The 25,681-nt window shown below is 49.2% G+C and overlaps 1 protein-coding gene across 5 annotated transcripts in view; it reads right to left on the bottom strand.

Annotated features, from left to right (window-relative positions):
- The window catches only part of TBL1X (transducin beta like 1 X-linked), a 180,226-nt gene extending 163,215 nt beyond the window's left edge, over nucleotides 1-17,011 (bottom strand). For 4 of the 5 annotated variants that reach the window (XM_074324201.2, XM_074324198.2, XM_074324203.2 and 1 more), the window contains exon 1: nucleotides 15,119-15,456. The gene's annotated coding sequence lies outside the window, so the exon portion shown is untranslated. Of the gene's footprint in view, nucleotides 1-15,118; nucleotides 15,457-16,843 lie in introns of those variants that run through there. The other variant, XM_074324200.2, reaches the window with a different exon arrangement.
- Between the last annotated feature and the right edge of the window lie 8,670 nt (nucleotides 17,012-25,681).

Here is a 25,681-nt window from a genome sequence, read left to right as displayed (position 1 = left end):
CTCTTGATCAAGTTCGGAAAGATGCTCGTGCAAAAAGAAGCGTTCGCAGTCATTTAAAGTTTCTCTCTACAATAAAAGCAGTATCTTTCCCTCAAATTAAAAAATATATAACAAATACACCGGCTACAGGAGTAACCACCTATGGACAACTTCTAGCTGCTCCAAAGCAGCTGACCCCGGCGAGAGTCCTGAAGGGCAAACTGAAAATAAGATGCGCTGACAGGTTTGGGACCCGCGGGGTTAGGCGGAGGAGGCGGGATGGAGAAAGGATAGGTTTTGTTTCGCTGTGAGAAGGCAGGGGGGCAGCTGGGTTTCTCCCACAGGCCCAAGGGAACGAGACAGCACCAGGGAGCCCCTGGCACAGGGCCTGGGCCCCGAGTCTGCCCCACGTGGGTCCAAGAAGGGCAGACCCGTTGATGGGGTCGGTGGGGGTAACATGGCTGGCGTTTTGGGGACATCTGCACCTGACCAACCCCAAACTGGTATCAGCCCTTGACATAAAGAAGCCACACCCATAAGCCAAAAGGAAAAGACAGACACATTCAGCCACACACAAATGGGAAGCTTGGTGATTAAACCACAGTCAACATGACAAGACAAGGAAAGGTCTAGGAGGGGTGTATTAGGAACAAGTAACAAAGGGGGGACAACCGTATTTTATAAAGACTTCTTTAAGGCAGAGGCCCTCAAAGTGTGGGCTGCCCTTAGACCCGCAGCCCTGGCACCACCTGGGAACTCATTAGAAATGCAGAGTCTCGGGCCCCAGCCCGGATTTGCTGAATGAGAATTCGGGGGGCAGAGGGGGGCCTGGCAACCTCTGCTTTAACAAGCTCTCCGGGGGTTCTGGCACGTGGACATTTGAGAACCCCTGGGATGGCCACAAAAATATTTAAAGCAGCAGTATAAGAGCCAAAAAATGGAAACAAACCCAAGTGTTCAACAACTGAATAAACAGACCCTTGTGCATTCAGAGCCGATGGAATCCTACCCCGCTTGAAAGGGGGACAAACCAGTGATACCGGCCATCGCATAGAGGGAGCCCCGGCCGTTCCGCTGGGAGAGAGAAACGGGCAAGACCGTGAGCACACAGTGTGCGCTTTCACTGCGAGCACATAGTGTGCGCTTTCACTGCGAGCACATAGTGTGCGCTTTCACTGCGAGCACACAGTGTGCGCTTTCACTGCGAGCACACAGTGTGCGCTTTCACTGCCTCACAACCCTCGAAAAGGCACACGCGCCCATCCAGCAAGAGCGAGTGAGCAATGGCTGCCTGGAGCGGAGCGACTGAAAGGCACAGGGAAATCTGTAACGGACACAAATACTTGTTCCCGTGGTGTCTGTGAGGCCAGCACCGCCATCAAGACAACAAAAATGAGAAAACTGATTAAACTGCACACTTAACACAGGCCTAGTTTCCTGGACTTCAATTAGACCTTAATAAAGTTGTAAAAAGAAAGAACGCAGGCAGAGCAAAACAAGCGTGATGTGATTCCACACAGGTAAAAACACAAGACAACATGTCTGTCCGTGGACAGCTGACATGCGACAGACAGAGCTACAATGTCCCATGTGGGCTGTTAAGGCTGGTTATTCCCAGAGGAGGAGGAAGATACAACTGCCTAAATTCAGGGAAACTAACATATCGTCATGGATGCCCCTGGAAAAAAGAATGCGCTCAGAACAGGCAAAAGAGACAAAAGAATCAAGAAAAGAGATCTGTTCCGAGGACAGACCTTGTATTTTGGAAGGGAGCAAGGCGGGCTGGGGGCGGGGGGAGCAGGGGAAGGGGCCCCACAGGGTGGAAACAGGAGCTGCGAGGGGGGAGGGGCGGCCCTGGCCGTGAGATGAAAGGCAGAGAAGGGAGTTGGTATGCAGGCTGCGGGGCTGAGCTCTCAGGGCGCCCCAAGGCAGATCGCCCAAGAAAACTAAACGCAGGTGGCAGAGGGGCCGGTGCAGCCCTGGGTGCTGGCAGAGGGCCAGCGATTATTACACTGCACATTTCAGGGAGCAACGGAAAATCCTACAGAAACCCAGACAAACCAAGAGCGCCCATCAGCAGACTCACAAACGTGTCGGCATCGCCGAAGCCAGCCCTGGCCCCAGCCAGTCTACAAAGAGTGTCCAAGACGAGGTGACTGCCGAAAGCAGCCCTTCCATCGACAGAAGGTCATCATTTCTGGTTTTCATGCAGGGGTAGGACCTTCATCCCTCCTTCTCAGGTCTTAGGGGAACAGACACAGAGGAAATAGGACTCCCAGATCAAAGGCAAGAGGTGGCCCCAGATTTCTCTGCCTACACTGTAACTTCTGTTTATTTGTAAATGACTAAATACTTCTAAGGGACTTGCAAGCCATTATTTTCTCCCTCAAGTTATCTCCCCAAATCTTGTTTATCCTTTGCTTTGGAAGAATCCCTATTCCCTGGGCTGTCCGAAGACCGAAGGCAGCCTGCATTCTTTCCTTAAGCCCCAGGGTCTCTAAGTCTTTACTGAAGTTCTAAGCACCTCCTTTAAAACGACCACCAACCAGGTACAAAGCTACTAAGGCAGGGTTTCTTGACCTGGCACGACTGGCCTCTTGTGCAGGGTAAGCGACTGTTGGCATGTGGGACCATCCTTTGCGCTGGACCATGTCTGGCAGCGCCCCTGGCCTCTACCCACGAGATGCCAGTAGCCTCCGTTCCCCATCTGTACCCAGAAATGTGTGCAGCCACTGTCCGATGTCCCCTGAGAGCAAAACTACCCCCGGAGGAGGACCACTGAGCTAACGCATACCCTTGGCCACGCAAGAAACACGGATGGGAATTCAAGATGGAAGGTGGGTGGAAGCATGAAGGGGCGACTGCCGGGCAGTATGTCCTGCTCTCTGGGGACGGCACCATCCCAGGAGAGGCAGTTCCTTGCCCTGACCCCTCACCTGTCCAAGGGGGACCTTTATGCACGATTCCCCACGACGCACGTGACGCTGAGCTGCTCCAGAGCTTGCTGCCCATCTCTCCCGATCCTGATTCCACAGAGGAGGAAACTGAGACCTGAGCCTATGTCCTCCCTTCCTGCCTCTCTCCCCACTTATCCCTGTCAGGGAGGGCGTGGGGAAGGAGAAACAGCCAAGCACACAGGTGCCTGTGCTGAGCACCGGGAAATCTGCAGAGACAAAGGCCACTGGTCAGTGCCTGTGGCCGGGTGGCAGATGTGACGGCCGGTGAATGTGAGTGAGCCGCCTGGGTCATGAAAATGTGCAAAACCTGGGTATGACGATGGCCGCCCGACTCGGCACACTGACTAAAAATCACTGAACTGTACACTTAAAAAAGGCGACTTTTACGGTATGTAACGTATACCTCAATCAACTTGTTGTAGAAAATCAACTTGATTTTAAGCCAGACTTCCAGTTCTGTTAAATTAAACATCTCCACAAGCTGGCATGGCCAGCAAGCAATCGGAAAGCTACGCAAACATCTGTGGCAAGCCCAAATGAAACAAAGTAACACGCATCTGAGCAAGGCCAGAGTCTACAATGTATCCACCTGGACCCTAGCAGCCACAGAGAACCAAACACTAGGGTACGTCCAACTCAGTGTTGTGCACAGAGAGGAATTCCACTCTGATGGACATCTGGGCCAACAGAAACCCATGCAGAAAAATACATTTGTTGTCCAAATATAGAACACTCAGTGGAAAAGCAAACACGACAGGAAATTAGAGTCGGTCGAACATTTACTTTTAGTGAACTATAAACCCTGCTCAAACTTCTCTGAAAGCCAGTGTGGCACAGAGAAATGGGACCCCCAGCTCACTGGTCTACTGTGCCAGGCATACAATGCTGTGTGTGCGTGCATGTCCGTGCGTGTGCGTGTGCATGTGCGTGCGTGTGCGTGTGTTTAATAACATACAGACTGAGAAAATTAGAATTCACAAAAGACAGCTTTTTCTGTGCACCGTTTTAGATTTAAACATGAACTGGGGAAATCATGAAAATATCCAGTCCCTCGTTTCAACTGACTTTTCTGAAACCACATCCAGGATGGTCAAAAAAAAAATTATAAAATGTAACTAGAAATTATCTGACCATTGAGGAGGTATGATCTGGACTCCACTGAGATAAAAATGAAATATTTCCATGAGCTAATCTCATTCCATTTTTAGCTTGAGTCGACTAATGTAATTAACCAGGGTTATATAATTTTGCTAGCTTCCAGTTTCCAATCGTAAAGCTTCACATACAATTATTTGAACTACAATTGATTTTTTATTTCTGTGGGAAAATGAAGCTAGCTCATTTTAATAACCCAATCTTCCTAACGAGAAGTAACTGCCTTCCCTGATATAAATTATGTAAGCGGTACTTCAACGATGCTATAAACGAATTGGTTCTATTATATGTTCTCCCTTGAAGCTTAGCGCACTGACAGAATCCCTCAGAGGTCTGCACCACTTGGCCCCACTGGTCCCCCACCCTCCTGCCTCACACCCCTGTACTTCAAATGCCCAGAAATCGTCACAGCTGCGTACGCTTCACGCGTAGGTATACCTGAGGTGTGCATCTGGGAAACAGAACCAACTTCCGCGCGGGCCATTCTCTGGATGCACGTCTGGAACATTCCAGAGGGTAACTGGGCTTGCAAAGCATCAAATGCTAATTATTAGCATTGTCAGTCAGCAACCAGAACCGGTCCAGAGCTGAAGTGACCGGTATCTGGGGACCTGCACGCAATGTGAAGTCAAGGCCTGGCCGAGGCTCAAGTTTAAAGGCCAAATACTCGGTCTCACTTCCTCCTGTAAAGGGGGCAGCCAAGTCCATTCCCAAAACCCTCCTGATAACTCAATGTGTTACTGGAGCGCCCACGTCTTGCTCTCTGGAGGGTAGACAAAGGTGCAAAATAAGACGATAAAAAATTGTACTTCCTGTTTCTCCTCTTTACAGGACGTGCCTTCGGAACAGCCCCATAAAGAGAAGCAGGTTTGTTTGTTTTAAAGTAGGAAAGAAATAAATATTTCAGTTTAGCGAAGGCCAATGAATGCCACGGCACGTCCCGACCAGCATTAATGCAGCGTCCTGTCGGTTCTCAGAAAATGTGCAGTTGTTATTACTTCATCTTCTCCACAGAGTTACGTCGCCAAGTCAATAGCACAAAGGCAAAAACAGACGCAAACCCCCAAAATGATACACACAAACCAAACCTACAGAGCTCTAGGTTCAAGTGAAACACACAAAAAGGCGAGTGTGAAAACCCTGCGGCTACTTGCACGTGACATTCAGACCCTCCAGAAAACCAATCTTCAGCAAATGAGCCAAAAGCCCTTCAGGTCACAGACGCCCCTCAGGTCTCCTCTCTGCAGCCACCAATGTGGTCTGAGGCATGAACATAATCTATTTATTTTCTCTCTGGAACACCCGTAATACAGCATCAACTAAAGTGACAGTTTTCTCTTTAAAAAGCCTCTAATGTGAAATGCAAAAAAAAAAAAAAAATTGTAATTATTATTTAATAACAGCCATGATGGATGAAATATATTCCTGGGAGGGAGGGAGGAGAGACAACAAATAAAAGCCAGACTGAAGGCACCCAAAGACTTTCGTCACAAGCCAGCTCCCACACCATCTCATGTAGAGTCGGAATCCCTTTTTCAACAAAACGCCCGGATCTGGAGCGCCCCAGGGGCTTCCATCAATGAAAGCAGCTCATCTATAAACAGAACGGTAATGAAAATACTGCCGAGTCATGAAATGCTTAAAAAAAGCCCAGCACTGTTCCAAAGCTTCCCCTCGCACCTGCCACTGACACAGTCTTCTGGTTCTAAAACACAAACATTTTTTCAGCTTCAAAAACACGCCAGGTCTAGTAGGGGCCCAAATGGGCACGGTACCGTGTCATGGCATGTTCTGTCTTTCCTAAGTCACAGCATTAATGGCTGCGTCTCGGTCCCTTAGCGCACACCCGAACACATGTGCACACACACACGTGTGTACACACACACACACGTGTGCACACACACGATGTGGAGACGGCTGCTTTAACGAGCAGCATGACATTTATGGGCAACTGGAACATCAGCAGGCCTGTCCGCTTGGTCTCAGCTGGGCTACAGTAATCCCTATCACGCACTGGACACGTGACATCACGAATGCTTATCTTCACCCACTTCGAAGCGGGCTGCACCTCCAGCACTGTGCCTTCCGACCAGGCTTTTCTGAAGTCTTACTGTGCGGACGCCGGGAAACGGCTGAGATTGGCATGGAGCCTCCCGTGTGTCTCAGAAATACACACCTCAGGTGGTACTTATTTCACCATCGAATTAGGAGTTGCACGAAACCGTGTGTCTCCCAAACTGCCCTGCGACTGTCAGGGCCTGGCAAGCGCGGTCTCCAAGTTGCTGACAGTGAACACCTAAGCCTTTCCCAACACAGAGGTGGCGTCCAAGTTCCATGGTATTAAAATGCCTACATGATTCTGTTGGAAAAAGAACCTCAGGTGGGGACCCATGTTTCATCCACCCCCCTGACGCCCCCTCCCCCATGAACCAAATAGTAAGGACGCCTATTCTGTGCTCAGGGCTTTTTTCAAATACAACATGAAACTCTGCCACCGCCTGGAACTTTATAGGTGCTGTGAATTAGGGTTGCATACTAGTGCTACAGACATCTGCACGTGACTCTGGTAAGAGACCCCCCACACACACACTCCACTTGCTCATTTGTCCCCTTCAAATGGACGTCCACAGGCTAAGCAGAGGAGCCCGGCCAGCCTGGTGAAGACTAGCAATTACCCTCTACCCTCAATGCACTGAAACCCAAAGCACCGCTGAGCGCTGCTGCATTTTTCTCCAGTTCTTTAAAAGATGTACATGGTCTTTCCCATAGTCCAGTGTTTCTTTGGTTTAAGAAATAAAATGGCATCTCGTACAGTAAGCTTCTTTTGTCCAAACAAGCGGAGGTTCAAACAAGCAGAAAGGTTTGCAGAGTTGAACAACCCCGGATGTGTGCACAGCTGCCAAGGCTTAATGACGAGGGGTGAGTCGATAAGACTAATGCGTTGAGCTCGCTGAGAAGGGACAGTGTCCTCCCAGCCTGGCTCCAGCACAGAGGACACTGGGCATCCAGTTCTCAGTACACTCGAGGACGGTTGCGATTTCTTGGAGTGGGGTGGTGACCAGGTGGGGGGGCGAGGAGAGGTGTCCATACCTCCTCCTGCCTCTGTATTCAGCCTGGGGGCAAGTGTTGCAGAAAGGAAAGAGCTCTGTGCTGGCTACTGGGGGGTGTCATGTGCGAGGTTCCAGGCTCAAGGGAAACAAGCAAAGAAAACTCTGGTGTTTTCTCTGAAGCATTCCGGGTACATCCACCCGATAGGGGAAAAATGACAGGACTCCAAGGCAGACACTGTCTTCAAGAATAAACTGTGAATGTTGCCCCGAGCACCATTTGTGTTTATTTTAAAGGATCTCACGAGACTGGAAAACTATGACACTCAGAAGAATTACTCACAGGCAGCCAATTGCTAGGTTGTTTTCTTTTTTTAAACATGCAACAAAGTTATCAACGTGAAGTTACATGTTGCCTATTTTAATCACAGCTAATATGGTCAAAGCATGGAACATATATGTCAGTTTACCCACATTTTTAGTTCACATGAGAGCACCATCACCTCCAACCAACATATAACAAGTGTCCCTTTTCCAAACTGAAGCCCTCACCCGAGAGACGTGCAAGAAGCCTTAAGATCAGCTCATCAACCCTTTCAGTCCCCTGTGTGGGACACACACAGGCTAAAGACACCACACAAGCAGGCAGACCACCCAAGGCAGGACGCCAGGAGCCAAAACGCCAGGTCAAGGATTCTTCTAGAACACATGCCATTGCTTATTAGATCACGAAAATCGGAAATGATGGCCCAAAGCAAAATGCAGCTTAAGAACTACACAGAAGCCCAGCCTGAGGAATGCGTTTTATTCCTACAACAAACTAATGCAAATACAACTTGCTATTTTTAACCTATTTGCTATTCAAATCATCACTCCACTGGGAAAAATGTGCTGCCTCCAGGTGTGCCTCCTGTTTTTGAAACTAAAGACAGGACTCTAAGCTACCGATACATTTTACATAGTAAATGTCTTGAAAGGTTCAGGGGAAACATTCTCTGAAAGTGCATCAAAACACATCCCATTTCAACTAATCTGGCAGCAAGGATTCACTGGCAGAGAAAATGAACCAATCTTTGGCAGCCCCAACAAGACCTTTCCTGGTATTTTTTTCACTGTGGCTTCTTACAAGTATTAAGAAGTGACAAGTTTAGCTCTCCTTTGCTTTTGATAATATCCACAGCGTAAAATCGTTCTGCGGGCAGCACTGGGGCCCCACAGGTGCCAAAGCATGAGGTTCGTGGGTCTGGGAAGGTGCTGGGAGGCCGGAAGGCTTCACCGCTGGGAGTTTCTTCCTGAGCAAGGATGTGATTAGCAGGAGAGGAGAGCAGAGCTGAGGGGCAGTGCCCTGGCTACGGGCTGGGGAAGGGGCGACTAGGGGGCACCACAGCGGTGAGCACTGAGGCACAGCTCTGGGGGCAGGGACAGCTCTGGGGGCAGGGACAGCTCTGTATCCCAACAGCAGTGGTATTTAACCAGGCCTATGCATGTGTTGAAATGCCTAACTTATTATATAGTAACTTAGAAAATATAGAGGGACTATAACTGTGTGTGTGTGTGCATATATGTATATATGCTGGCTGTGCCAAAAAAGCATATACACATAACTTGTATTCATCTTTTGTTATTGGCATATATTGAGTATTACCATTTTAATAGTTTTTTCCTTCCTTAAAACGTGTATACATTTTCTTGGCACCCTCTGTATGTGCGCATATACGCATGCCAGCCCCGAAATTTAACTTAAGAGGGGTAATAAAAAGATAAAAAAAGAAAGCAAGCGATCGCTGGAGACCATCCGAACAAATAAAGATACATTTCCACACCCAATTCCCAACGTGGGAGTAGAGGAAATAAAAGCAGGGTGGGCTCCACACATGGTAACAATCCTTTCTCCTTTAATATTCTACAGGCCTGAGAAATAAAGCTTATTCTCCCTCTCCCTCTCTCTGTCAATGAGAAAACTAATGCTAGAGAAGGTAACTGGCCGTAAGAGGCAGTCAAGTGCATGGTGAGTTGGCTGCAAATCAAACTTCCCTCACGGCCCTGTGTCATGTGCCCGTGACAACCAGCAGCCAGAAGGCCCTGCCCAGGTTAGACCTGGCGCTCCAATGGGGGTCAGCACGACACGGGCCATGGGTCACTCAGGATCACCAGGCTCCCATGACCAGGAAAATGCACAGCCGTCCCCAGCTTTGCTAATCACCCGAGTCGTGACTCAAGCAGCACCCAGAGTCTTGGAAGCAGCAAACACTCCATCCAGCTGCCTCCGCCCTCTGAGCCCCTGCATGCTGGGGGGGTGACCCCAAATCCAGGTTAAAGGACATGCTGCTGGGCACCAGGAGGATCCGCGAAGACATGAGACAGGTGATGTTTGCAGGGTTTGTTTTCCATGATACCGAAGGTTCCAAGAAGCCGACCGAAAGTAAGACCTAGTAAATCTGCTTCGACGTCAGCAAAATGGAAACAAGAAGCTGAGAAATAGTGTTCAAGGTGGACCTGTACCTGGAGCTCTGAAAAGGACTTGTGTTGAGAGTCTAGGCAACTAGCAGCCTCGCCCTCCCCCACCCCCTCCTGCTCTGGCTTCTAATGGCTCTTCAAACTCCTGAATTCACTCCTTCCCACCTCTTCCTTCCGCTCTCCTGTGAGCACCCGCAACTCTTACTATCTGTATCCCCACAAAGCGCATGGGCTCCTGAGAACTACAGAACTTGCTATATCGTTTTTCTTGGCATCCACCACCCTTACCGAGCCTGCCCCAAACAGGACCGTGGCACTGATGGTATAACCACGGTGGTTCCCCCCCTGGGCACCACTGGCACTGGGGGCAGACCCATCTGTGGCAGGGCTGTCCTGTGCATTGCGGGGTATTCAGCAGCTTCCACACACCCACTAGATGCCGGCAGCACTACCCATCCCCTCCCCCAACCTCTGACAACCCAAAACATCTCCAGACATTGCCACATGCCCCCTTGAACATAGGAAGCAAAACCGCCTCCAATCGAGAGCCATCCGTGGGCTGCAAGACTCTAGCATTCAACACGGAAAACACGATTCCAATAAACCACCCCGTTCTCGACTTCCCTCTTTCCGAGCCGTCTCTTCCTCCCCAACCCACGCACCATGCCCTATCTCCATCTCTGTTCCCTTCCGCCAAGAACAAACCAAAGGAAATGGTCCTGGACTTCGTGTGTAAGATATAAATATTCTCTCCTCTGTTTGAACTTTAAATTTGCTCCAATTCAATTTTTTAATGGCCTCCGGTTCCCATCTGCAGTCTTCAATCAGGCAGCGGATTCTTCATAAATATTTGACAGCAGTGATGATAATGGACAGAATGGCCTGGAGGGAGGCTGCCAGCTCACTGAACAATCATCTCCAGTCAAGTTTTCCAGTCCCTGGTAAGAAAGCGCCGGGACGCCCAACTCCTTCAGTGTCGCATTTCTGGAGATTTTAAACTCCTTCTCAGAGTAGGAGACCATTGACTTTCTTAGTCCCTTCCCATGGCCAGCTTTTATTTTGGTTTTGTTGGGTCACATTCTGCCAATCTGGCCAGTGCAGTCCCTTCGGTCAAACCCCATGGAAAGGATGGAGAACAGCAAAGGGCCAAGGCAGGCAAGACCCAAGGGACCAACTCACATCCAGTCTCCGCTCCAGAGGCCACTTACTTCCTTCACACTAAAAATAGTTACGGGGGAAAAAAAAAAGTTTATCTTTTCAACTTAAAAAAAAGTGTTTACAAAATGACTGTAGTCTTCCTTCCTGATTGAAACTGTATTTTAAAATGCCTAGTAGCAAAAGATTACCAAGTGATTGGATGTAGTGTACTAGTTCTTTTTAAGGGGGGAGGGGTGAATTCGAGGCATGGGGAAACCACAGCTGGGACACTCTCACCTCACACAGCAGAGCAACTGTGACTGTCACCAGGCCCAGGGTGCGGCCTGGCAATGCCGTATGTGTGGGGCCTGGGGTCTGGGCACCCCAGCAGAACGCGGGGATGGGGACGGCCCCAGGTTTGAACTGGGTGTTTTCCTACCCACAGGTGACTGAGACTCTCGATTCCTGACGCTCAGGACCTGCGTGAGATGGCTTTCCTGGGCGCAGCCTCCCTCAGGAGGGACCCTGGCAGAGAACTGCAGGTGTCCCAGGTGTTCAAGAACTTCCACCCCACGCTGAGAGCTCACCTCAGGGCCCTGAGAGGAAGCCAAAGTGAGGGCCAATGACAGAAGGCTGACCCGGGAAGTCACCTCACTGACAGACACAAAATGGGGTTTTTCCCCCACCCTCATTTACAAATAAAATGCCTAACCTGTTGCTATAAAAAAATACAAAGAACTATGCAAATGACACACCAACTAAGTAATAAAAATAACATCCTGACTCAGGGACCGGGTGTACAGGAAACAGTGAACAGTCAGACATTTTTTTTTTTGAAAAAAAAAATACTTCGACTATTGTGAAGTCTCACTTTGTTGGAACGATTCCTTACCAGCCTTTTAATATGTTAAGACTTTGACCTCAAGTGACTGAGCCTTAATACTTAGTACCTGAACTTCAAGGGGCGGGCGGTAGCCCGAGGTACCCACAGCAAGCAAAGATTTAAATGTACCAGATGCAGCGTCTCAACCAGCCACACGGGGACTCAATGATGGTGACACCAAAGGCTCCAACCATCCCAAGGGATATTCACCACCATCCAGTTAGGCAGGCACATGGGGACCGATGCTATTTTTTCAGCCGGGAAAACTGAGGCACAGAAACGCTGAATTCCTTGCCCGAGGTTAAACGTTCAGACTCCAGCTCAGAGTTCTGGTTTTCTGATTCAAAACTGATCTGAAGTCCCTCAATCTAAAACCACAGCCGTCAATTTCAGGGGCAGAATCCATTCACTGAAATCACTTTCCTGGGTCAATTGCTGGCTGAAATGGGTCTCTCTCTTTTAAAAAGATATACCTGTGAATTATTTCAAACGGGTCTCTTCTCTCCCCCCACAAAAAGCCCACTAACTCTCTTGTTTTATTGTCATTGTAACAACTATAAAGTAGGACCCTACCACAGCAGTTTCTGGAAGTTCTGTGCTATCCAATATGGTGGCCACTAGCCACTGAGTACATGAACTGTGGCCAGAATGACCAAAAGGGACAGAACTGTTCCTTTCATTGAATTCTAATTGACTCTAACTGTGCACACGTGACTAGTGGCCACCACATTGGACAACACAGCTAGAGAGGAAAACAGAGGGTCCTGATTCTATTGAGATATGTTGATACGTATACACAGATTTCAATGTAGATTCTCGTTTGTGAGTGTGTGTGTGTGTATATACTCGTAATTTAAACAGCTTTTTTCTCCAAATGGGAAAATTCACCCTAGGTAGTCAGGAAGGCAAAAAAAAAAAAAAAAAAAAAAAAAAGGCCAAGCTTACCAGCTGGGCTTTGGGAATCAGACAACCCTCCCTCCACGACTACGTATTGGCAAGTTACTTAACATCTTTCAAGGTCCTCTGCTGTGACATGGAAATGACACGTGCTAGTATAGGGTTAGGCCTGTGAATGGCTTGGGGCATAGCATAAAGACAACCGTTCTATTTGCACGCGAGCAACAGCTAACATTTACAGGCGGCTTTCCATTCCAGTTCACATACATTCTCTTCCCGTCCTCACTCTGCCCAGTGAGTACAGCGATTTCAGTTCTCCTTTATATTTTTACACACATAGCAAGTAACGCTCAGCAAGGTGCATGACGTCCAGACCCACAGTGGAGCAGGAACAGGGTGGACTAGTTCAGATCACACAGGGACAGCCGAATGTCACTGGTCATGATGCAGTTGGACTCGAGGACCCTATTCACCACTGTGGGGGCCACAAAGCCCATTGAAAGTCTCCTAACAGGAGGCAGACTCATGATGTCATCACACAAACGGAACACTGAAGCTCCCAGAGATACAGGTGGGGTTCAAGGCCAAGGAAGACACCAAGCATTCTCCTTCCCCAAAATGCCCAACCTTTCAGGAAGGGTGGGGTTTGGGAGATTTAGGGATCCACGTGTGACATTTAAATGGGGGTGTTGATAGTTCCTGGACTGACCAAGCCCTGGATAAAAGCACAAGAGCCAACCCTAGAGGATTCAGGACACGTGCGCTGCCCTTGGCGAGTGGGCCCCTTCCCATGTCCCACTGTCCCCTAAGGGGGCCCACCTTGCTCCCGGTGTCCCTCTGGGCCTAGTAGAGTACCTGGGTACATTTTTGAATAAATGTTTATCCATCACTAAAAAAGGGGAGGGACCTCCTTACTAAGATACTGTTGTACAAACTCATGCTATGGATACAACTGATGACAGTACCCCAGATTATGAAACATTCACTTTTGGGTCCCTTCAATAATACAGCGATCATTATTTTCGTTGTTATTTTGCAAACAGTTTCTTCTTTAAAACTACTGGCAGAGGAAAAAAATCACTAGCCCACTGGACGGGCAAATGTACACCACCAAATACACCACCAAAAATCCCCATTTCTGTCCCACAGGTGTGTGTACACGGAAGAGCTGGAATCCCCTTGAGGGGCTATTTTAATAAGTGGCTCAAGTGACGAACTTCAACTTTTATCCCTGGATTATTTACCCAGCGGGGTGGTTTTCCATCAAAATCTGCAGCACATTTGACACATAGCGAGGGTCCTTTAAAATAAAAGCGTCATCTTAACGTTGTAATTGTTCCATACTCAACACTTGTTTTTTCCCTAAAGGCATCTTTTCTAGGAATGACTAATTCTAAACTTTTCATAAAATCGTCCAGAGCCATTTGTACCCTAAGCCACCGCTGGGGACCTCAGCAGGGCGCCCCCTCCCTCCAGGTCTGAAGTCCCGCCCCTGCGCTTCCAGGTTAAACCAGGGACCTGGGCGGCGCGTCTGGAGAGAAAAACATCCAGAAGTCAGGTCAAGCCACATGTGACAATGCAAAGCAGAGACAGCTGCAGATGCGATAGGGGCTGGGTGGGTGGGGGTTTTGTTGTGGTTGTTGTTTTTTCTTTTGGGGGGGGGGGATGATCCACAACATCACCTCCGACTCTTTAACTTTCTGGAATCTGCCATGCAGTTGTGCGGGAAAACGCCAGGCCACGCGAGGAGCGAGCCCCGGCCCAGGCCTGACCGCGCACGGCGACGCACGCGAAGTCCAGGCCCCAACACAGCGCGGGCTGGCTTCTAGTGACCCCCGATTGTCACATGCCCGGCAGCCACCGACACCCGAAGACGCACCCCCACCCGGTTCCGAGGACGGGCCCCCAGTGGGGAAAGTCCCTCCGGGAGCAGGGCCCGGGACGCGAATCTGGGGTCACCCCTCCCCCTAGCCCGGGAGCAACAGGTCTGCACCCTCCCCAGGCCGCGCTGTGCAGAACCCGCCAGACCAGGGGCGACCCCCACACGCCGAAGTCGCCCCCGGCCCGGTCCTCTCGCTCGGGCCGGGGGGAGGGGAGGGCCTCTGACTTCCTTGACAGTTTCTGCGCCTCGGAAACAGAGCAGCCGCGGGGCCTCGCCCGGCACTCACTCCACGGCGCGCCGCCGCGCGGCCACCCGGTCCGGGGCGGGCCGGCCGGAGCCCGGGATGAATGGGGCTCCCCTCCCCCACGGGGGAGCCCGCGGCGCCGCAGCTTCGCCCACCAGCCCCAGGGGCGGCAGACAAAGGGGACCCGGGGGCAAAGGGAGCGCCTCCCCAAACTCGCCGGCCGCCTCCCACTCCCCAACACAAAGCAGCCCCCCCACGCGCCGGCACTTTGGGGAGCGGCCCCCGCGGGGTATTGTTCAGCCTGCAGGGAGCGCGCCGCACCCCAGCCCGAGCCCCGGGGACAGTTGGGGACCTGCCCCTCCAGGGCTCCGGCCGCGGGCGGAGCGTGCGGGCGCCCCGAGCCGCCGGCCAGGCCCACCCCCGCCGGAGAAGTTTGCGCCCCCCGGCCCCGCGCCCGCCGGCCGGGCCCCGCGCACTCACCTCGCCGCGGGCAGAGCAACTTGTGGGGCGCCGCTGCGCCGAGCCTCCCTCCGGCCGGCCGTCGCCGAGCCGGGCCGAGCCGCGGCCGAGGAGGGCCCGGCGCCCCGGAGCAGCCTCGCGCCGCCCCCGGGCCGCCCCCGCCCCGCCGAGTCCCGTGAGGCGCGGGCGCTGGAAAGTTTCGGTGCCGAATGGCGGCCGAGGGCGCTGCGGCGGCGGGGCGGGGCGGGGGCGCTGGCGGCTCGCGGCTCCCGAGCGCGGAGAGTGGGGGGGGCCGAGGCGGGAGCGGCGGCGGCGGCAGAGGGCGGGACGGCGGGAGGGACCGGCACGGGCAGTGACCTCAGGGGGGAGCGGCCGCCGCCAGAGCGCCGACCCCGGCCGGGAGGACTGCCAGGGGGTCCGCCTCCGCCGCCCCGGCCCGCCCCTCCCCCAGACCCCCACACCGGGGGAGGGGCGCCCGCGTCCCCTCCGGCCCCTCCCCTGCGCCCTGGGGGACCGCGTCCCAAACCAGACCCTCCCCCACTGGGGGTAGGGACGCCGGGCCAGCCCCTCCCCCACGGCGAAGAGGGTGAGAGTCCGCGCCCCAGAACTGCCCCTCCCCCGCGGCCTCTAGGGAGGACCCGCGTCCCAATCCAGCCCCTCCTCCACGGTGGGGGAACCTGCGACCCTGCAACGTCCCTCACCCCGAGCTTCCCCTGCCCCCACGCCTAGGGTGGGTGAGGGGAAACCGGGCCTTTCCCTACAAGCTCGGAACCCAGTCCTTTCCCCGTGGCCTCCATAGGGAGGAGGGGAACGCGGTCTACCCCCACCCAGTCCCAAACCTCAGTCTTTACCCCACTGTCGGGGTGGCGGGGACCGTAACCGGGGCCACCCCCCCCCCCGAGGTTTCCATAGGGGAGAGGAACCCGGGCCGGTGCTAGAGTGTTACCCTCCCCCACCTCAAAAAAGAAACCGCCCAGTTGCCCTAACAGAGCCCTTGTAACCTGCCCGAGGGGGCATCTCCCTCAAAACCCGCGGCTTAGAGGACACCCCCGTGTTCTCTCCCCCTCCCCCAAAAGGTGGGGGCTCAGGTGGAGCCCTCAACCTTTGCAAAAACAGCGACAGGGAAGGTCCAGAAACGCGTGGGGAGAAAGAAACTCCGACACACGGGGGTGGAGGCCAGGAGCTGGGGTGTGGGGGTTCCGGGGGTTGGGGGGAACCTCCTCCCATCCTTATCCCCACCCCCACAAGCAGGCGTCAGACCTCCCTCGGGCATTTCCAAAGTGTTTCATGTTGCAATGGTCGCTTGGCCCAGCCCTGGTGCACCCGAATCCCCAGCGTCCCTTCCTCGCCTCCAGTTCGGTGACCACTACCCACCCCACGCGGCCTTAATGCAATTAAACAGACATCCGCGCCCCCCCCCCAAGCACCTTTAGTGTCTGCTTTGTTGAATATTTTAAAATAAGTTTGCCCCTCCCTTTGGTGTATACTGAGCTTCGCGCTCAGAGCCCAGTACACTCAGCATTTTAAACTGTAACCTCACTTGCTCTTTTCTGGGACACTGGACCATTTGTTGTTCTGGTGGCTGAGGGAAGGGGGCCGGAGGTGAGTTTTTAAGGGGCTGGTCCTCCATCGGAAAGGCGGACCTAAAACCTAGCCTGCCATATATTGCTGTGAAAGGTCAATGATGTAAAACGACGGTTGCTACACCATCATCATAGAGCACATCAATAAAAAATCCACACTTACACAGTCTCCATAATTGTGAATCAGCAGAATAGATTGTGTCTTACTACGTATCAGTTGCCATTCAAGACCACCCCCAAAAGGACGTGGTGGGGCCTTCCCTCGAGCCTGCCCTTCGTTGCTCCCGGACGCCCTGGGCTTGTGCGGGCTGATGCTGAGAGGTATTACATGCAATCGAAAAACCGAGGGTGCAATAGAAAACCCGAGCGAGCTCATGATGCAACCCTGCCCCGATTACACGTGCTTCCCCTCCCCCACCGGCTGCTGATGGTAGCGCGGCGTTTTTTCCGCCTGTAGGGTCACATTGTGGTTGATTGATTCTCCTTTCGCCTGGCTCAGTCATTCAGATTTGGAAAGTAAATAACAAGTTGACATCATTACAGCTTTCGGCTTTACCCGGACGCGGCCCTCGGCTACCGCACTCTCTCGAGTAACCGCGCAGCCAAACTGTCGCGGTGTGGCTGACCAGCTCTGCCTGTCTTTAGCCGCTTGGAAATTCCAAACTGAGCTTGGTGAAAGAAAGGCCTCTTGGTATGTTTTGATTACCTGGCAGATGCCAATCGTTTAAAATGTGGGAAAGGGATGGAAATCCTCGCTCCAAACTATGACCCAGTGTGACCAGTTTTTACAGCTGTCCTTGGGTAACTAGCAGTGCAGGTGAGCTCAGAATCTGCCTCGCCTGTTTGATAATGTCCCAATAATCCCAACGGTCTTCTGGCAAGTAAGCAGCTTAGTGCTTTAATCGTAGACTCAGAGGACCCCCACCGTCTCACCCCCGTGGGACTTTGTAAGACCTCAGACAGGAAAAGAGACGCCCTTATGGTTATCGTAATATCACCGAAATTCCTCTTTCTGAAATGCTGGATGGGTGGTAGGTAGGTGGTAAATTAGACTACTTTATTTTACTGTTTTGCAAATTTTGCAAGTGTGCAGTCCTGTAAGATGGGAGAAAACAAGGAAAGAGGGAAATAAATTAGAGCAGGAAAGGGACTAGTGCTTTCTGATAAAAGTAAATGTGAGGTCGTGAGTAGCAGTATTTCCACAGGTAGACAGAGCACAATATCTGCGTATTAGACAATTACTTTTGGTTGCTGACTGGAGGGAGCCAGGAGTACAAGAATCTGCTTGCAACAAATGCTATCAGCATTCCCCTTAAACTGTAGCCAAAATGTTAATTAAAAGACAGGAGGAACCCACACCAATATATTCAAATAATCTTTGGCAAAGTAGCAAAGGAATTTCAATAGCAAAAGAATATCCTTTTTAACAAAGAGTGCTAGAAAAACTGAACATGCATATACAAAAAAAATAATAATAATCTAGCCACAGACCTTACACTGTTTAAAAAAAAAAAATTAACTCAGAATGTAGAAGGCAAAAGCATAAAACTCCTAGAAGATAACATTGGAGGAAACATACAACATCCAAAGCATAACCCATGGGGAAAAAATTTGATAAGTTGGACTTCATTAAAATTAAAAACATCTGCTCTGCAAAAGACACTCTTCAGAGAATGAAAAGATAAGCCACAGACTGGGTGAGAATATTACATTTGCAAAATTCATATCTAATGAAGGATTATATCCAAAATATACAAAGAACTCTTAAAACCCAATAATAGGAAAATAATCCAATAAAAATAGGCAAAAGAACTGGGGAAAAAAACACACAAAAATACCCAAGAGATATATATATGGCAAATCAGCATATGGAAAGATGATAACCATCATATGCCACTAGGAAATTGCACACGAAAACTAAACACCGCTATACAGCTATTAAAATGGCCCCAGAAAAGGTTTTAAATGACAACACCAAAAGGTAACAGGATGCATTCCTTGCTGGTAGGAATGCAAAATGATATGGCCACTTTGGAAGACAGTTTGGCGTTGTCTTACAAAGCAGGCAGTCTTACACAATCTGGCAACCATGCTCCTAGGTATTTACCCACCTAAATGAAAAACAGCCACACAAAAACCTGCACAGGAATGTGGATAACAGCTTTACTCATCATCAGACACTGAAAGCAACCAGAGGCCTTTGGTAGGTGATGGATATATATGCACTGTGGTCCATCTAGACAATGGAATATTATTCAGCACTAAAAAGAAATCAGCCATCAAACCAAGAATGGATATAGACTAAACCTTAAATGTATGTTGCTAAGTGAAAGAAGGTGATCTGAAAAGCCTATGTACTATAAGATTCCCACTCTGTGACATTTTGGAAAAGGCAAAATTAAAAAGATCAGTAGTTACCAGGGGACCTGGGAATGGGAGAGAGGAAGGGTGAATAGGCAGAACACAGGGGATTTTTCAGGGCAGTGAAATATTCTGCATGATCCTGTGATGGGTACATGACGCTTTGCATTTGTCCAAACACGTAGCACTGTACAACACAAACAGTGGACTCTAATGGAAACTATGGGTTTCATCAATATCGATTCATTAATTGTAACACATGGGCCACACTTAGGAAAGATGTTAAACTGCAAACGGTGTATGAGGGGTGTAACACGGAAAGTCTGCACAGAAACTCTGTTCTTTAAAAAATTGTCTTTTTTTTAAAAAAAAAAAAAGATAGTAGGAAGAGGTATTAAAGTTCTCGTGCGACTTACTGCCCAGTTTTCCTTGAATCCAATATCCGATTTCCCTCAGGCCTCAATACCTTAGAATATAGCTGTATTTGGAGATACCCTTTCATGTTGGGTAAATAAGTTAATGTGGTCGTTAGGGTGGGCCCCGATCCAATGTTGCCAGGGTCCTTACTGACAAGAAGAGGAGATGAGGACAGAGACAGGCACAGAGGGATGACCACGTGAGGACACGTGAAGGAGAAGGCCTTTTGCAATCCAAGGTGAGAAGACCCGAGAGAAAGCAGCCCTGGCCAAGCCTTCATCTCCAACTTCCTGCCTCCAGGATCGTGAGGAAATAAATTTCTGTTGTTTAAACCACCCAGTCTGTGGCGCTTTGTTACCGCAGCGTTTGCAGACGAATGCACATGAGTTGTTGCTATGTGTTTCCGTTTGGAATGTCACTTTCAGGTCACATCATTAGAATCCTGAAAATACCTTGTATTTGGGGTGGGGGTTTTCATGCACAGTATTGAATTTGATCCCCCAGTAATACTGAAGGGCAGGGACTTTTATGTCCAACAGTCAGAGGAGAAAACTGGACCCAAGAGGTTAAAAAATTAAGGGCGGGGGCGGGGGAGTGATAATCATGTTTATGCTTCAGACCCTCTTTGTCAAATTAGTAAATATTGTTTCTAGATGCATAAAATGATACATGAAACATATTAAATACTACATAGGATTATAAAGAAATACATTTCCGTTAAAATACAGTTATCACATCTTTTAAGAATTCTAATTAATGCATGCGTTCCTTCCTCAGTACGTATGTCCAGTGGTAAGCTCTAGAGGAGATTCCAGTAACTTCTATCTTTTCAAAGATAGACGTTCTGGCCTTTTCAGAAGTAGGGATGAGGGTAAACAGAACCTGCTTCAACTGTAACCTGCTCCGAAAATATATCAGACTTCTGTCGTTGACAAATAGGTGACAAATTAAAGACACTGTAGTGCCAGTGCCACTCATGTCTATAGTCCTCGTTGTCAGAAATGCTACATTTCAGTGAGTGGTTAGTGATCGTAAAGCTGCAGGGCTTTTCCCCCTGGAAGTTCATCCACCACCTGGAATCTCTCCCTGGGGCCTTCCTGCCAAGGGAGAAATTGCAAGCTGGAATCCAGGGCCCTCTATTGCCTCTCTCTCTGCCTGGTTTCATTCATGCCACCGCGATGGATCCCTCCCAAGGGACGTGGGACACCAGGGTGGGGCATGTTTAAGGAGGTGCCCAAAACTCAGTCATCAAGATACGTAATATTGTAATGCCATTTGTTAATACTTAAAGTATCAAAATGTTAGTTGAAGACGGGATCTGACCCTGCTGTTCCAGGCACTGGGGAGGAGGAATTAACCGGCAAAATTGCCATCTTGATGGAGCTTCTCTTGTAGGATAGGAGTGGGTAGCTCGCATCTCTGTTTTTGGGCTCCCTGCAAGCTAAGGATACATTTTTAAACAATTGGAGGGAAACAAAAAATCAAAAGAGTAATGATACTAAAAAAAAGAATAATGATACTTTGTGACATGTGAAAATTATATGAAATTTGAATTTCAGTGTCTATAAACAAAGTTTCAATGCAACACAAACACACCCATTCCTTTACAGCTCACAGAGAGGTGATGGCAGAGTTAAGTGTCTGAGACAGACCCCCGGCCCACAAACCATCAATCATAGTTTCTGTCTGGCCTGTTACAGTTTGCTGACCCTTGTTCCTAGCAGACTGAATGATTCCATGTTCTCACGTAGCGTGTTAACATCTTCCTAGGAAAATATTTTCTTCATTAGAGTATGTTTTCAAAAGAATTCCAGAATAAATTAAGGAACACCTTTTTTATTCGTACTTAAGAAAAAGGAAGAGAAAAATGATGGTGGAAAGGAAACACACATTGTCTTTAGGAACCAAGCTCATCCTGTTTGTGGATGGCGATGGATTCTAGAAAAGCAAAAATGCCTGGGGACTCGGCCATAGTCACCCACTCAGAGAGGGCAAAGGTCGTCAGAAGGAGTCAGCGGAATTAAATGTATTCTAGTGGGAGCAGACGCTGATGAGCAAAAGAAGAAATGAGACAATAGTAACTATATGTTTTTTCTATCTAACAAAGTTTTCTAAACTTTTCAAAGATGACCTCACCTGTTGTCACAGCAACCTAGGAAGTGGTTGGGAGATCCACCAGACAATATTCATTTTACAAAGGAGGGAAGTTGCCACTCGAAGAGGTTACTGGCTGTATCAGTTTCCAATCGCTGCTGTAACAAATTACCACACACTTAGTGGCTTGAAACAAATGTATCATCTGGCCATGCTGGAGGTCGGAAATCCTGCTTGAGTCTCAGTGGGCTAATATGGAGGTTTACGCAGGGCTGGTTCCTTCTGGAGGCCCTCGGGGAGAACGTTTCCTTGTCTTTTCCAGTGTCCAGAGCCTGCATTCCTTGGCACGTGACCTCCTTCAGGTTGAGTCGTGCTCACATCCTGTTACCTCCTCTTCTTCTACCTCTTTCTTCCAGTTTCCTGGCGATGAGATTGGGTCAGATGTGTAATCCAGCATAATCTCTCCATGGCAAAGTTTTTCATTGAGTCACACCTGCCAAGTCTCTTTTGCCACGGAAGGTGACATCTTCACAGATTCCAGGGTATTAGGGCATCTTTAAGGGAGCCATAGCCTGCCTGTCCCAGTGGCCTTCTGCTGAAAGGGATCACAGGCAACTCAAATCCAGCTCTGCTGATTCCACACCCTGTGTCCTTCTAGCACTACCCACGTTGCATCTCACTCCATGAATAATTTCAGAACCCCCTACCCAGCAACACCCCAAAACACAACAGAAAACGCTGCCTGGGTTTACTCAAAATTCACGTGACGGGCAAGAGTTCCAATTTTCTCCAAACAATGCATGGCTGTTATAGTTACAAAATAACAGATTATAATTTTCAAAAGGCCGTTCCTCCCCCTCTCCTCCTTTGGTAACCATATTTCATTGTAAGAATTTTGTGCTTTTTTTCCCCCTCCCTTTGTTTCCACTTTTCTGTTTCGTGTTTAAAACTCACTATAGAGACCAAGCATGGGAGAGAGGATAATTTCATAACAATTGCTGCACAAAAATCATCTCCCACGTAGTCAGCTCGATACGACATTGACAAAGAAAACCCAGCAGCTCGGATGAAATGACATGGAGATGGAATGTTTGCATTTTCCTTCCGTGCCTTTGTCAGGAGGCTTTTTGATGTTGTTTTTACAAAATGAACAGCCATCTGATAAGATCAGATATACAGCATGTGCAAATACGCCCCAGCAATACCTGTTAGTTATACACCCGAGATAATGAAAAGATAGGTTCACACAAAAATCTGTATGCGAATAGCTGTATTCGTAGGGGTCAAAACCTGGAGACAACCCAAGTGCCCATCCACGAAAAACCAGATAAACAAACTATGGTCTATCCAGATGGCAGAGCCTTCATGAGCCCGAGAAAGAAACACGCTTTTGACCTGTGCAACGCAGATGAATCTCCGAGATCAATCGCTGAGTAAAAGAAGTGAGACTCAAAGGGCAACATTCTCTGGAAAAGGCAGAACTTCCGGGACCAAAGACAGACCATTGGTTGCCAGGATTGGGCACCAGGGAAGAGGCTGACGACAGACAACCTTAGGGGAATGTTTGGGATGACGGAGCTGTTCTGTATCTTGATTTGGGTCCTGTAAATGGTGGTCAAAACGCATGGAACTGAACTCCGAAAGGGGGCACCTTCCCGTATGTACATTACACCTCAGTAAATGACTTAGAAAGAGAAGAAAAGGAAAGCCAGCGGATTCGCTCTGTAAAACTCGACGGAGTGAGAAGATGGGGCTTTCTTTCCTCCAGTACCTGTGGGAGGATGGATGTCTTCCTGTTTGTTGTTATTTTCACTAGATCACAGCCATTTGATAAGATCAGATCCAGGTCACGTACAATTCTTAACCTGTCCCTAAGGGGGTGGGGGAGAACGTTTTAATATACTTTGAGGTAATAATGAGAATAGGTCACATTGCTAGAAATATCTATTTTGAATCAAAGGCCCCCCCAGCCCCAGAAGCCCACACCAGTGCCCAGAGGTCCAGCTGCGTGGGTGTGGATGTGGGTCTGACCTCCACAGACGGTCAGAGATTGTCTGAGCAGTGGCTGAGAGCACGCAGATAAGGACACGCTTTCTGGAATGGGAAAACAAGACATTTGCTCCATAAAGGTAGTTTTCCTTTGCAGAGATCCCCTTGGATGCCTAAGATAACTTTCCAAATGATTAGATAATTCCAAAGTGGATTGAATTTTTAAACGTTGAAGTTCTTCCCAGAGTGGTAGACGTTAAACACGCAAAGGTTTCACATAGGAGCTGAGAATAAAAGCTGACAGCTGCATCTTCCCTGGTGCTCTGTATTTTTTTTTTTTTTTTAATTAAAAGTGATTGGGGTGACAATGGTTAGTAAAGCTACATAGATTTCAGGTGTACAATTCTGTAATACATCATCTATAAATCCCATTGTGTGTTCACCACCCAGAGTCAGTTCTCCTTCCATCACCATATATTTGACTAGCTCTCTGTATTTTTGTGTAGGCATGACAGCTACTGCATGAAATATAAGACTGTAGTTTTCAGATCTATGAATATGTATTGAAACATTGCGTATGCAATGAAATGTAAGTAAAAACTTAAGAATGTCCCCGAACCCATAAGCCCCATCCAGTCTTGAGAAAAGCATGAGACAAACCAAAATTGGAGGACATTCTGCAAACTACCGAACCAACATTCTTCTAAACCAGGGGTGTCCAAACTGCGGACCATGATCCATTGTTAATTGGCCCGCAGCAAATTCCAAAAATATGTTTAGTTTACTTAAATAAACCAGGTGAGGCAATACGTACGTCACCTCGAGTGAGTGGCCTGGCTGTTTGTGTATTTTACCGCATACGGCCCTTGGTGAAAAACGTTGAAAAAAGTTTGGACACCCCTGGTCTAAACTGTCAAGGTCACCAAAAACAAGGAAGGATGGAGACCCTGTCCCAGCCCAGAGGAGCTGAAGGGGAAGGGGATGTGACGACTAACTGCAACGTGGTGTCCTGCATGGGGCCCTGGATAGAACAAATGTGAATGCAAGAACTGGGGACATCCAAATCGAGGTTAGAATTTAGTCCATAGTTTTCATTGGACCAGGGTTGATTTGTTAGTTGTGACAAATGAGCCGTGGGATATAAGACATTAATACTGAGGGAAACTGGGGGAGGGGTCCATGTGAACTCTCAGCTCCCACTGTCTCTGCCTCTAAAACTGTTCTAAGATTGAAAAACGTGGCTTAAACAAACTGGAACGCTCCCTGTCAATGGACTTGACAGAGAACGATTTTAAAGCGTAAAACCCTTCTATCTGTGCAAATCCGCACAGTCGCATGTTGAAGACACTGAAGAGGAAAGTGAGTTGAAAATAGTAGCGACCTCGGGGGAGGAGACAAGAAAAACTTGTTATATAAAAAATCCAAACCCTACAGACAAAGATGGACACAGGCACGCAGGTCTCGTATATTTAAAGACAAATGAAAAATTAGTATGAGGTGAGAGGTTCTCTCTTCCCACTTCCTTGTGTGTATTTCGTCCTGCCCACCCCTCCCCCACCCCTGGCCGGTGCTGTTACCTGAATGTTTCCAGCTTGGCCCTGTCTCCTGTGCTGTGTTTCTTCTGTGGGAACCAGCCCCTTCAGCTGCTCCAGGCTCCTCAGTGCCCTGCTGGCTCTTTCAGCAGGTGGGCCCTCCCTCTCCCCCTTCATCACTGGCTCTTTCAAGAGCAAACATGTTGCTTTCACTGTCTTTCCCACCAACTAGGACGTGAGTTCAGTGGAGGAGATGGGGGTTAGGATAGACGGGTGGGAAGGGAAGGCAGGTGTCACGATGTGTCCACTTTTGATGTGTCCACGTGGCTGGGCCACAGTAGCTATTCACTCAAACATTGGGTCTATTGCTAGGGTTGCTGTAACAAAGTATCACAAACTGGGTGCCTGAAAGCCACATCAATTTCCTTTTCACGGTTCTGGAGTTGGAAAGTCCCACATCAAGCTATCAGGAGGGCCATGTCCCCATTGAAAGGAAGAACCCTTCCTGGCTGCTTCTTCGGGCTGTTGGTGGCAGAAGAAAGTACTTTGGTGATGCTTGGTTGACAGCTGCCACACTGCAGTCTCTGCCTCCTTTCCATCTTCATGTG

The sequence above is a fragment of the Rhinolophus sinicus genome, chromosome 18, assembly GCF_057876585.1.
Source record: "Rhinolophus sinicus isolate RSI-liver-muscle chromosome 18, RSI-T2T, whole genome shotgun sequence".
NCBI lineage: Eukaryota > Metazoa > Chordata > Mammalia > Chiroptera > Rhinolophidae > Rhinolophus > Rhinolophus sinicus.
This window is presented reverse-complemented; position numbering and strand designations above follow the sequence as displayed.